Here is a 13,119-nt window from a genome sequence, read left to right on the forward strand (position 1 = left end):
TAGCTGGTTGAAGCGAGTACACGAGAGGACACAGGCTCCACTCGGAGATTATAGAATCTGGCGAATGTGTTAGGTGTCGCCCAGCCTGCAGCTCTGCAGATGTCTGTTAGCGAGGCGCCATGCGCTAGAGCCCAAGAGGACGCCACACTCCGGGTGGAGTGGGCAGTCACACCAAGGGGGCACGGTCGACCTTGCTGCTGGTAAGCCAAAGCAATGGTGTCCACTATCCAGTGAGACAACCTTTGCTTGGAGAGAGCCTTTCCCTTCAGCTTCCCACCATAACAGACAAAGAGCTGGTCTGAGGTCCTGAAACACTGCGTTCTGTCTACATAGGCGCGGAGAGCGCGTACTGGACAGAGCAGTGCCAAGGCTGGGTCTGCCTCCTCCGAGGGCAGCGCTTGCAGGTTCACCACCTGGTCCCGAAAGGGAGTGGTAGGAACCTTGGGCACATATCCAGGCCGGGGTCTCAGGATCACGTGAGAGGAAGCCGGCCCAAATTCCAGGCACGCTTCGTCAACGGAGAATGCGTGCAGGTCCCCAACCCTCTTGATGGAGGCCAGTGCAACCAGGAGCGCTGTCTTCATAGACCGGAACTTAAGCTCGACTGATTGCAGGGGCTCAAAGGGAGCACTCTTCAGGGCAGTTAGAACCACTGAGAGGTCCCAAGAGGGAACGAGAGGAGGACGAGGAGGATTTAGTCTCCTCGCTCCTCTCAGGAACCTGATGATCAGGTCGTGCTTCCCTACCGACTTACCTTCGATGAGGTCATGATGTGCGGCAATGGCGGCAACATAGACCTTCAGGGTGGAGGGAGACAGCCTTCGCTCCAGCCCCTGTTGAAGGAAGGAAAGCAAAACACTGATCGAGCATCTCCGGGGGTCTTCTCGGTGAGAAGAGCACCAGTTGACGAAGAGGTTCCACTTCAACGCATAGACGTGTCTCGTGGACGACGCTCTAGCGGAAGTGATGGTAGCCACCACCGCTGGTGGTAGGGTACTCAAACCTGCCTCGTCCCATCCAGGAGCCACACGTGGAGGTTCCAAAGATCGGGACGAGGGTGCCATAGGGTGCCCCGTCCCTGAGAAAGAAGGTTCTTCCTCAGAGGGATCGGCCAGGGAGGTGCTGTCGCGAGGAGTACTAGTTCGGGGAACCAGGTCCGGTTGGGCCAGTAAGGGGCAACCAGAATGACCTGCTCCTCGTCCTCCCTGACCTTGCGCAGAGTGTGCGCAAGAAGGCTCACTGGGGGAAACGCATACTTGCGGCCCTGCGGCCAGCTGTGCGCCAGAGCATCCGTGCCGAGCGTGCCCTCGGTCAGGGAATAGAACTGGGCGCAATGGGTCGAGTCGTGAGAGGCAAACAGATCTATCTGCGCGTCCCCAAACTGGTCCCAAATCAGCTGAACCGACTGGGGATGGAGTCGCCATTCTCCAGGGAGGGGCTGAAGCCGTGAGAGCTCGTCGGCTGCACAGTTCAGCGCTCCGGGAATGAAGATGGCTCGAAGCGACCTCAGATGCTTCTGACTCCATAGGAGGAGGTGGCGAGCGAGTTGTGACATACGGCGGGAGCGTAGACCACCTTGATGGTTGATGTACGCTACAGTGGCGGTATTGTCTGAGCGGACTAGTACGTGTTGACCCCTGAGCAACGCCCGGAAGCGGTGCAGGGCAAGGCGTACTGCCAACAACTCGAGGCAATTGACATGCCACAGCCGCTGGGGTCCTGTCCAGGAGCCCGCAGCAGCATGTCCATTGCACATGGCGCCCCAGCCCGTGGTGGAGGCATCTGTTGAGACAACAACATGCCGGGAAGCTCGTGCCAGGGGGACACCGGCCCTGAGAAAATCGAGGTTCGACCACGGGGTGAAGAACTGACGGCAGGTCGGAGTAACTGGTACTCGGAACGTGCCGTGTTGCCATGCCCACCTCGGGACTCGGTCGCGAAGCCAAAGCTGAAGCGGTCTCATATGAAGCAATCCGAGCGGCGTGACCGCGGCTGCAGATGCCATATGCCCCAGGAGCCTCTGAAAAAGTTTCAGTGGAACCGCACTCTTGCCCTCGAATTGTCTTAGGCAAGTCAGCAGTGACTGCGCGCGCTCGCTCGTAAGCTGCGCGGACATGGCGACCGAGTCGATGTCCATACCGAGAAAAGAGATCCTCTGCACGGGGCAAAGTTTGCTCTTCTCCCAGTTGACCCGAAGGCCCAGACGGGCTAGGTGCCGGAGCACTAGGTCCCTGTGTTCGCAAACCTGATCTCGAGAGTGAGCTAGGATCAGCCAGTCGTCGATATAACTCAGGATGCGAACCCCTTGCTCTCGAAGGGGAACAAGGGCCGCCTCGACGACCTTCGTGAAGATGCGAGGAGACAGGGCTAGCCCGAAAGGGAGAACCGCGTACTGGTATGCCTGCCCCTCGAAAGCAAACCGGAGGAACGGTCTGTGTCGAGGAAGAATGGAGACATGAAAGTAGGCGTCCTTCAGGTCGATCGCTGCAAACCAATCCTGGGGCCGTATGCATTCGAAAACGCGTTTGGCGGTGAGCATCTTGAACGGCATCCGGTGAAGGGAGCGGTTCAGCACGCGCAAGTCCAGGATTGGCCGTAACCCACCGGTTTTCTTGGGGACAATGAAGTAGGGGCTGTAGAAGCCGGACCTCATCTCGGCTGGAGGGACAGTCTCGATTGCACCCTTCGCCAGCAGGGTGGCAATCTCTGCTCTCATGATAGGGGCATTGCCACCGACCAAAGTGGAGCGGACTCCCCTGAAGCGGGGAGGAGACCGTGCGAACTGAATCGCATAGCCGAGCCTGACGGTACGCGCGATCCAGTGGGACAGACGGGGAGCTCTAGCCAGGCTCCCAGGAACTGAACCAACGGGATCATGCGAGCCACAGGCGTCCCCCCGGAGGGGCAGCGAGGCGGAGTAACTGGCCCAGATGTGGACGGCATAGCGGCCCGGAGAGGGGGCACAGTTAGCAACCGCACCCTGGCAGAGGGGGCCAGGGGAGGACCAGGCTGGTCGTCCCGCGGGGGCCTGCTCTGCCAGGGGTCTGGCGACAGAGGGGGACAGGGGCGAAGCGGTCCGTGGACGGCACGCCGTGTCAACCGCCTCTGGGACAGAGGGGGACGAGGAGAGCACGGCTTGTGGGCGGCGCTCTGTGACGTCCGAGAACTCTGTGCTCAGAGACGGGAGAATCAGCTCTTTGGAGAATAAGGATTCTTCCCCGGCCCTCCCCGGGGAAAGGAGTGGTCCTGCTACCAACTCCTGGAAAGAACTGAGTCCCATCTCTGAGGAGCCCAACTCAAGAGCGCCGCTTAACCCGGCGTGTAGCGGGGTGCGGGGCTGGAGAGGACTGTGGCGTCCGACCGCGGCCTCCAGAGCCGACCCGGGTGAACGGGCGGGGTGGGAGCCGCGGGGGGGCGCCCTCGGCAGTGGGCAGACCGAGGGATCTGAGCGGACGGCGGGGCCGTCGGGACAGAATCAACCTCAGTCTGCTCCATCGCCGAGGTGCCCGTCTCACGAGCGCCGCTTAACCCGGCGTGTAGCGGGGGGCGGGGCTGGAGAGGGCTGTGGCGTCTGCCCGCGGCCCCCAGAGCCGGCCCGAGAACGGGCGGGGTGGGAGCCGCGGGAGGGCGCCTTCGGCGGTGGGCAGACGAGGGATCTGAGCGGACGGCGGGGCCGTCGGGACAGAATCAACCTCACTCTGCTCATGGGCGGCTGAGAGCTGTTGGGCAAGCCCTCAACCGCACCGCCGAAGAGGCCGACCTGGGATATGGGAATGTCGGACAGACGGGTCCGCGCGACATCCAGCACATCAGACAGGTTCAGCCACAGACTGGTGAGCATCACCTGACCCAGGGAGCGTACGGCCACTTTCGTCGCTCAGAGAGCAAGGTCAGTGGCGGCGCGCAGCTCAGTGAAGAGCCCTGGGTCAGTCCCGCCCTCGTGCAGGTCTATGAGCATCTGGGTCAGGTGGACCAGCAGAATGACCATGGCATGCAGTGAGGCGGCTGCCAGTCCCGTGGCGCTATAGGATCTCGCCACAAGCGTAGACGAAAAACTACAGGCCACGGGCGGGTGCTTAGGATTGCGCCGAGAAGAAGCACTCTGAGGACACATAGCATCGCAACAGAGCGTTCAGCCGGGGGAACCCCAGTGTACCCATGGGCAGCGGCCCCATCGAGGGGAGGAAAGGCGGATGAGATCAGCGAGCGGTCCCGAGAAGACAAGGGGGTCTTCTTGGACTTCGAGATCTCATCATGCACGTCCGGGAGGAGAGGTATTGGGGTTTGCCGTGGACGAGGGTCGGCGGCCTTACCCAAAACCCATCGTCCCAGGAAAGCATGGTCGTCATCTCCGGATCAGACTCAGGCACAGCCGTATGCACACCGGAAGGTGGCAGCTGTGACGAGCCCTCACTTCCAGAAGACTCAAACCCACCTAGTGATGCTGCAACAGACATGGCATCTTCCTCTGTAGCTTCAACTGAAACACGCGGGCCACCAGAGGGTAGACTCGCGGGAATCAGCAGTTCACTAGCGGGCACCGTCATTGAAGAGGGGGGCTGGGGACACGGACACATAGTCGGCGCCTAGATCCAGACCGTAACCCTCAGGTCACCCTGGCCACCAGCCGAAGATCGGGGGGTGGATGAGGGGACTCTCACTCTTGCGAGTTCACCGAGTCTCGACCTATATATGACGCGATGATCACGTTCCCAGCGAGAACATGAGTCACCCACGAGCGCTGTTCAAGCATGATCAAAGCCCAAACACACTAGACAGCGCTCGTGCCCATCAGAGTCCGATACCAGTCCGCTGCAACCAGAAATGCACGGGCGAGCCGTCTTTAAAAAGACGTGCCACGTGTAAGCTCTTTTAGTGAGAGAAAACTCAAGTGTTGAAGCACCCGGGGAGAAACGCACCGACTGGCAGACCACTGCAACAGATCAGCAGGAAGCACGCTCTCGCCGTAGATCGCCGTCACACCAACACTCGAGGTACTCGTTTGTAAAGCTGACAATTCAGAGATGGCTTGTGGAGAGAAGAATACACTTGGCTCCGAAGCGAAAACATATCTGCTTGCTGCCGGCTTCCTCCTTTTATACCCACGAGGTGGGGCGGAGTTACGCCATGCAAATTCCGCAGACCCATGGCATTTCTTTGCCATTGGCTCGTTTTGTAATACTCGAAGTTGATAGGCTTTCTAAGCGAAACCCCATTCGTCGTCATCCGACGTAACTCGGAGTGACAACGAAAGGGAACAATAATATTAATAATAATTATGTAACATATTGTGGGGTTAAACCGACATAAAACAGGAGGATAAAATCTGAAAATATTTCATAGGAGCCAGATTGGCAACAAAAGAATATGGTCACGCCATACTTCTAGATCATGTTAGTGTTTTCCTGCACTGTTAAGTTCATTTTTTTCTACTCTTTTAGTATAAATATCTTTTACATGCATTACAGTCATTCATAGACATGTAGATTTAGAACTTTGCTGAAAAATAATAAAACACTTTTAGATATCACTCTACATGTGACGGACATTGGTGCTAATCTTTGCTCGCTCATTTGGAGATATCTTGAGTAAAAAGCCTCTAAAGACTGAACCAGAAGTGACGTGACCCGTTTTACAGAATACCTAAATTGTTTGGCATAACAGTTCACTGAGAAATATTACAGCCTACTAATAGAGCTTATTTATAATCATGATGGCTGGCCCATTTCTGATGTTAACATTACTTCTTGAAGACACCCTCACTTTTTTTTAAATCTACAACTTAAGTTACAGCTGTACTTCAAACATGAATTTCCAAGCTGATGTTTTTAAAATGTAGTTTCTATATAACGTAGGCTGTAAAATACACATAAATTTACATCCTTGTATTTAACCCTGGTCAGCTTGACACAGAAGTACGTCCCTCCGTTTTATGGTTTTAAAGAATTCAACAGTTTCAAATGTCACATTTGAGGTATGATTGTTCGAATTTATGTTGTTAGAGAAAAAATGTAGGAATGCATTTGGTCTCTAAGGGATATTTAAGTAAAATGAGCCCCCTTTGAACAGCTAAACTGAGCTCTGTGTGTATTACTTCAGGGTCAGTTACCCAGTGGGGGAAAACACCACAAACACTTAAAAGCTCTAAGTCAATCATACCAGCCACATTGAAAAAAAGACCTGTTATCTCAATCTAATCTGACTACGACACAAACAACGGGCTGCTGTCACCTGAGGCGCTGAGCGAGGGCTTTGTCAGACACCTGGACATAAATGGCTAATTATGCCGATTTCTAGTGAGTATATCAGATGCGAACTGTCTCCTAACTTTTTTAAATAAACATCCTAAGGTGATTTTCATATCAAAGTAACCCTAATTCACTGCTGAGTTAGCAAACACGCACAGGCTGGCTCCTCAAACAGACACATGGGAGCTTACGTCCAGAGGAATGTCATGAGGAACTCTGTTTTTAATGACTTGTTGCTGACAGGCCGGACAGGAGGGGATGTTTGACCCTGAGCAGATCACGGTAGGTGAAAATAGAGGCAGATAGTTGAGATCTTCCCTCTGTTTAAGACCGTGCAGCGCCAGGCACTGCCAAGTACGGTGTATAAAAGCATAAAGACGTCTTTTAGTCCTGTCTAGGATGGCCATCCGACAAGCTTTAGGTTGGACAGTCTGGTTTGCAAATGCCATATCCAATGCCAAGCCATTGTCCTCCTTTTAGAATCATCACTATTTTATATATAGCTTTATCCAATGGTAATAAATAATGTTAAAGTTTATACACTGTAAAATGTAATAGCTTTCCTGACTCACATTTACTTAGTTAACTTTACTCACTAATATAAAATACATACTTCTTACAAGGTTTTTTTTAGTTATAGTAAATTGCAGTGTGAAAATAACTATTTACTCAAATGTTTAATTGAAGCTTACTTGAAAAAACCAAGTAGCAAAATAATGCAATGACGTTACCAAACCAGTGAGGCAGCAGTGCATTAAAGCGTGCCTAATGTGCAGAAAAAAATAAAGAAGAAGAAGCGGCCTTGTGAGAGCGCATGCGCGATAGAGTCGGCGCCAATTTTGCAGCTGAGGAAACTGGAAAGACGTTGAGAGACTGCTGGAGCTTAAATTTGTTTTTGGAACAACAATAAGGTAAGTAACTTTAAACTTGTGTGTGAATTTTTTTTTTACTCTCTGTCGCTTATTTTTACTTTTCATCTTAATGTGTACCAAATTATTTTGATATTATTCGGAGCTTACAGATCGTTGTTCGACCTGTTTTTTTTTGTAAAACGATCAGGTAACGTTAACTTACCACAACGGTTCCTGGATTTAAATTGTCCAAAAAGTATAAGGAATTATGATTTTCTATTTTACTGTTTCCGTGATGCATTCTCCTCTGTCTGAATTGGCTTACCATTTATTAACGTTACTAATATGTTGAAATGGCGCACATTTAAAGTAACTTAGGTAACCCGCAGCTTATGCAGAGACGAATTTTATGATATTTGTCAGTATTTGTGACTTCACAACAGCATTAGTACTATACTATTATTGAAATTCAGAATGTAATGCAAGCACTGTAAAGGTTTCTTTTTTTTTTTTACTCAATCACAACTGCCTTATTTCACTGCTTATTTAATGAGCCATATTTTAACAAGATGACAAACTTAGTAATCGTAAGTGAAGTTAAACTGAGTAATGGTAATATCAAATTAACGTTTTTATTTTTTTATTTGCATACCATTACTGAAAGTAACGTTAATCAGTGGAAACACTGTTTTTGTCTGTACTGAGGTACCTATTTCTTTCTGTAATGCTTGAAGAACATGCATATCAAGGAATGTGTCTGTTATGGAAGCGTTTCCGCCGCTGAATAAAAAATAAAATAATTGCGACTTTATCTCACAATTGACAATATGAAGTCAGAATTGTGAGAAATAAATCGCAATTGCGTGTTATAAAGTCAGAATTGCGAGATATAAAGTCAGAATTGCGTCATATAAAGTCGCAATTCTGAGAACAAAGACAGAAGTGCGACTTTTTATCTCACAATTCTGACTCTTTTTCTCACAATTGCGAGTTTACATCTCGCAATTCTGACTTTAACACATAATTGCGAGTTTATATGTCGAAATTCTGACATCTTTTCTCAGAATTGTGAGATATAAACTCGCAATTGCGAGTTATCAGGCCAATTTTAAGGGGAAAAAAATACCAACTTTTTTTTCTCCCTCAGAATAGTTTAAATCTCACAATTCTTACTTTATATCTCACAATTCTGACTTTATATCTCGTAATTCTGACTTTATAACGCAATTCTGAGAAATTAGGTCAGAATTGCGAGATGTAAACTCGCAATTGTGAGAAAAAAAGAGTCAGAATTGTGAGATAAAAAGTCGCAATTACCTTTTTTATTTTTCATTCTGTGGTGGAAACAAGCTTCTATAGTCTGTAATCTTGCAAAGCAGAACTTAATTATTATTTTATTTTTTTAGAAGTACTTCTGGCAGCTTGCCTCCTGAGTGGCGTTCAAAGCACAGGTCTCCATACACTGGTAAGGACTTTTCCTTTAAAGAAGTCATAATAGATCAGTGTGTAACAGACAGTGTTTACTTCGCTGCACTTTTATATTTTTTTGGGAGACTAAAGGTATGTTTTCTGTAATGCTTGAAGAACATGCATATCAAGGAATGTGTCTTTAATCTTGCAAAGCAGAACTTAATTATTGTTATTTTTTTCAATTTTTTTAGAAGTCCTTCTGCCTGCTTGTCTCCTGAGTGGCGTTCAAAGCGCAGGTCTTGATACACTGGTAAGGATTTTTCCTTTACAGAAGTTAGAATAGATCAGTGATTTTTTTTTTATTCCTTACACTAAGTGTTTGTTGTGTTTACATTAAAATAATAATGTTTCATATCATATAGAATAGATATGGAATAAATAGCATTCAATACAAAATGAGTACTATCTCTCTTAAAATCGAGTTCTTATGTGAAAGATTTGCTTTGTTGTGCATCACACCATGCATTTTAGTCATATTACAAAATAATTTATTGAGGCCAAACATAAAAGAACATTACTGTCACTTCACCACATGACAGCAGCAAGCAGGCTCCTGATTGGTTAACGCGGCGCGAATTGACGCAGAAGTTCAGATTTTTCAACTCGGGCGGCAGACGCGAATTCGCGTCAAACGCGTGAATGCACAAATAGCACTAACTAAATCATTCGCGCTTAAAGGGATACTCCACCGTTTTTTCATATTAAACTATGTTATTCTCTTATCTAAGACGAGTTGACACATACCTCTCTCGTCTCAGTGCGTGCACTGAATCGCTCTGTCGGGCGGAGAACTTTGAGAGCAGTTAGCTTAGCCCCATTCATTGTATATGGGCCAAACAGAGATGAAGTTAGAAGCGACCAAACACATCCACGTTTTCTCTATTTAAATATAGTTACACGAGTAGTTACACGACCAAGTATGGTGACACTAAATAAAATGTGGCGCTTTTTATAAGCGGGTAAAATGGATAACTATAATGTATGGCGGAATAGCACTTATTGGGAGCACTTCGACTCGGCGCTGTAATATCTTCACTCGTGAAAAGTCCTCTCCCCCCTCTCCCTCTCCCTCCGTCAACTCTGCACAAAAAACTACTACTACTGCAGGCGTGCAGGTCACGTTGATATTGACGGAAATGACAGGGAGATAGATAAGAGAATAACAGTTTAATATGAAAAAACAGTGGAGTATCCCTTTAACGCGCCAGACGCTCAATTCGCGCGAACCTGACGCGCGAATGAGGCGTATTCGCGTCTGCCGCGCCGCGCTCTACGCCTCATTCGAGCCGCAGGAATTTTTTACGCGCGTAACGCGTCTTTGCATTGACTTAACATTGAAATCACTCGCGCTTGACGCGCTATTCGCGTCCGGTGTAAACGCACCATAAGTATTAAAATCAAACAGCATTTCTTGACAAAATGACAATTCTTGCTTTTTACAAACTTTTCACCACAAGTGTATTTGCGCCATTTTATTGAGACGACGATAAAGATTCATGTTGATTACATCCTATGAGTGCAGTACAAAGACAAAGGTTCCAAAATGTGTCAATTCAGTGTAAGCCAGAAGGGTGATCAGGAAAAAATTAGGCAAGTCACCTTTATTTTTGTAGCATTTATACAATACCGGTTTTCAAAGCTGCTTTCTATTGGTCAAGAGGAAAATGATTCCGTGATGCAAACTTTTCTCCAAAGAAAATGGTGTAATATTACAACTAATTAGTTCAGTGTTGACTTCATCACATCATTGTAAAGACCATAATTTGTGAAAACAGTGATGTTATCTCCTAGTTCTGTTCAGTTCTTATACAATTTAATTAATATACATGAATATTTAAGTGTCGGGGATAAAACAAAGAATATAAATGATAAATACTTAATGGGACATGTATTAAAGGCAGGTAACTGCAACAGATAACTGACAATTAATCATGCCTTGGCACATTTCCCTGTTGTAATATTTTTGTTGTTTGGTTTCGTTCAGGTATGTGATGTCGATGAAGCCTGGGCACACGTATCAGTTGGGCTGCTGACTGTCATGGATAAAGAAGCTCTTTCTCCAAATAAGCTATACCTTTGCCCAGTGTCTACTGCAATTATTCTGGAGGGAGGTATCGTGATGGATAACTTGCAGAACCTGCCTCAGGCCATTTGCGTCTTGTTTGGGCTGTCTTATGCTTTGAATTTGGACTACCCAAAAGACATGAAAAACACTCTTAATTTTATTCAAAAAGTGATGCTTGGTCTGGGACAGAGCAAACTCCCACCAAAACTACAATCTCTTAAAAAATCTCCTGATGAGTTAGAATGTAACCGAATCAAATGAGTGATGATGTTTGGCATTTGATTTTTTTATGAAAGTGGAAATAGATTAATTGATTTATAAGCAAGTTAAGTAAGGTTTATAAGCAAGTTTAGAGGCTGCCAGTGTATTAATTTTTAAAGTGCATGTGTGTCAGAGACATTTCTTTTTCATTGTTTAATGAATTTAGCCACTTTGTGCACTTGTTATAGGCCTATAGCTAGTTTTACTCCAAAGTGTTATTGATAAAAGTGAGTTATTGCCATTTATTGAATTGGTAAAGCTGTACTGTAAAAGGTTTTTATAAAAAAAAAGAAAGTGACTTAAATATTTATACCCCAAAGAAAGTTGTATGGACCACCCCTGTCAGTTGTTAATAAAACAAATATAATAAATGTACCTTTGAACTGTATCATTGCCTTAAATTTATTTGTCCAGCTTTAAATGTTATCTTTGTAAAATTGTGTACCTATTCTCAATGATTTATAATAGACAATAGATCTATTAATCTACACTTAAGTTATTGGAGTAAAGCTTACTTGTTATTTTTAAGGCAATCGGTTTGCATGGTTTTAACAAGTAAACTGAATTGCTTTTGAAGTAAAGTAAACTCAGTAATTCCAAGTTGTATGCAGAAAACATCTGAGTTAACACAACTAGCATAAATTAGTAGTTAGGAATAATCACAAAGTATATTTTACTTGAAATTATTTAGTTGTTAAAAATAGTAATTCTGAGTAGTCTATACTAAGAAAAGTACATCTAAAGTAAAGTATCAAGTATACTATACAAATTTGTTTTAAGTTACTAGAACTCTCTTGTAAGTGTACAATACTAGACAGACACTTGTTAGTACTACAGACTATTCCTGTTTCACTTTACTCGGTTTTTTCAAGGCAATCGGTTTGCATGCTTTTTTTAAGTAAGGTTTACAAATTGGATTTTACAGTGTATTAAATGACGTTTATTTTGAATGTTTTGCTCTATTTTGCCAATTCCAAACAAAGACGCAACAGAACAGTTGCATTTCCAATCAAAATACAGGCACTTATTTCAGCATTCTTCAGCAAATCAAGTGAGTCTATGATTCCATAAGCCATTCATAACTTGCCTCATTCCTAAGTGATTCTCAATCAAACGAATCAGTTGAATGAGTAAACCAATGGCTGAGTCCGGAATCGCTTACTTCCCTGCTATAAAATAGGCGAAAAACTGTATGTGACAAAAGAAGTAAGTCTGAATTCACAGTATTTATAAAAGAGTATGCAACAAGATCCCAGAATACTTCCGGGCATATTCTGAAGTGCACATACGATGGACAATTTACTATCTTATGAGGCCACAGGAGAGGATTTATGAATGGCAGTGAAGATTTGATTGGTCTTATTAGTGCATTTATTGAATAAATGAAGGAAATGACACATGCATTTAAAAAAGACTAGCAAAGTTTGCCATTATAACGGCAATCAAATGCCCATGGAATTAATTTAAGGGGCAAAGTTTATTTCTGCCACTGGTTTGGGATTATTTTTCAGTTTTATCCTGTCCTTTATCCTCCTCCTTTTTGGTATTATGGAAATGGCAACTCTAGTCTTGTCACTTATGAGACTCATGCTACTAGGTCTCATTTTGACTCTAGACGGGTCTTAGAGGATTGTAGGAAACAGGGGGAAGGGGATTTGAAGCTATATTAGCAGCACGGGTGCAAAGTAAAGACAACATCCCAAACAGCTGTAGAAACAGTAAATGGACACCAGCGTGGATTTGAAGCAGTAGGGAGAAGGGTCAAAGACACACTCTCATCCTGAAATACAACAAACAAACACACAACAAAAATTAACACATGCAGCAATTCCTGTACCTGCTCACTAACAATGCTCACATGTAAGGCCTCAAACATGCTTTGCACAAAAATGCAAATGCCATCAGTAAGATTCTCTTGCTCTACTGTTGTTGTGCTATGACAGTATTGACCTGTTAAAGAAAACAGATAGAAGAAGAGAATTTAATTGAAATCTCACTATAGCACCCCTTCAGGTAATTCAGAGAATGCAACAATTCAAGATGCACAAAATATCATAGCTTTAAGCACGTGTACACATGTTCTTGTATTATTTATGTACTATTACAGTATTTATTTATATTTTTAATTTTCAATAATTTAATTTTGTTTTAGTTATTTCTAGTACTTCAACTCAAAATTATTTAGCCTATTTCAATTTCTAGGTTTGAAATTTTCCATCTAATG

The sequence above is a fragment of the Siphateles boraxobius genome, unplaced genomic scaffold (genome assembly GCF_051911475.1).
Source record: "Siphateles boraxobius isolate OS27281-9 unplaced genomic scaffold, OSU_SipBor_1 84, whole genome shotgun sequence".
NCBI classification, from domain to species: Eukaryota; Metazoa; Chordata; class Actinopteri; order Cypriniformes; family Leuciscidae; genus Siphateles; species Siphateles boraxobius.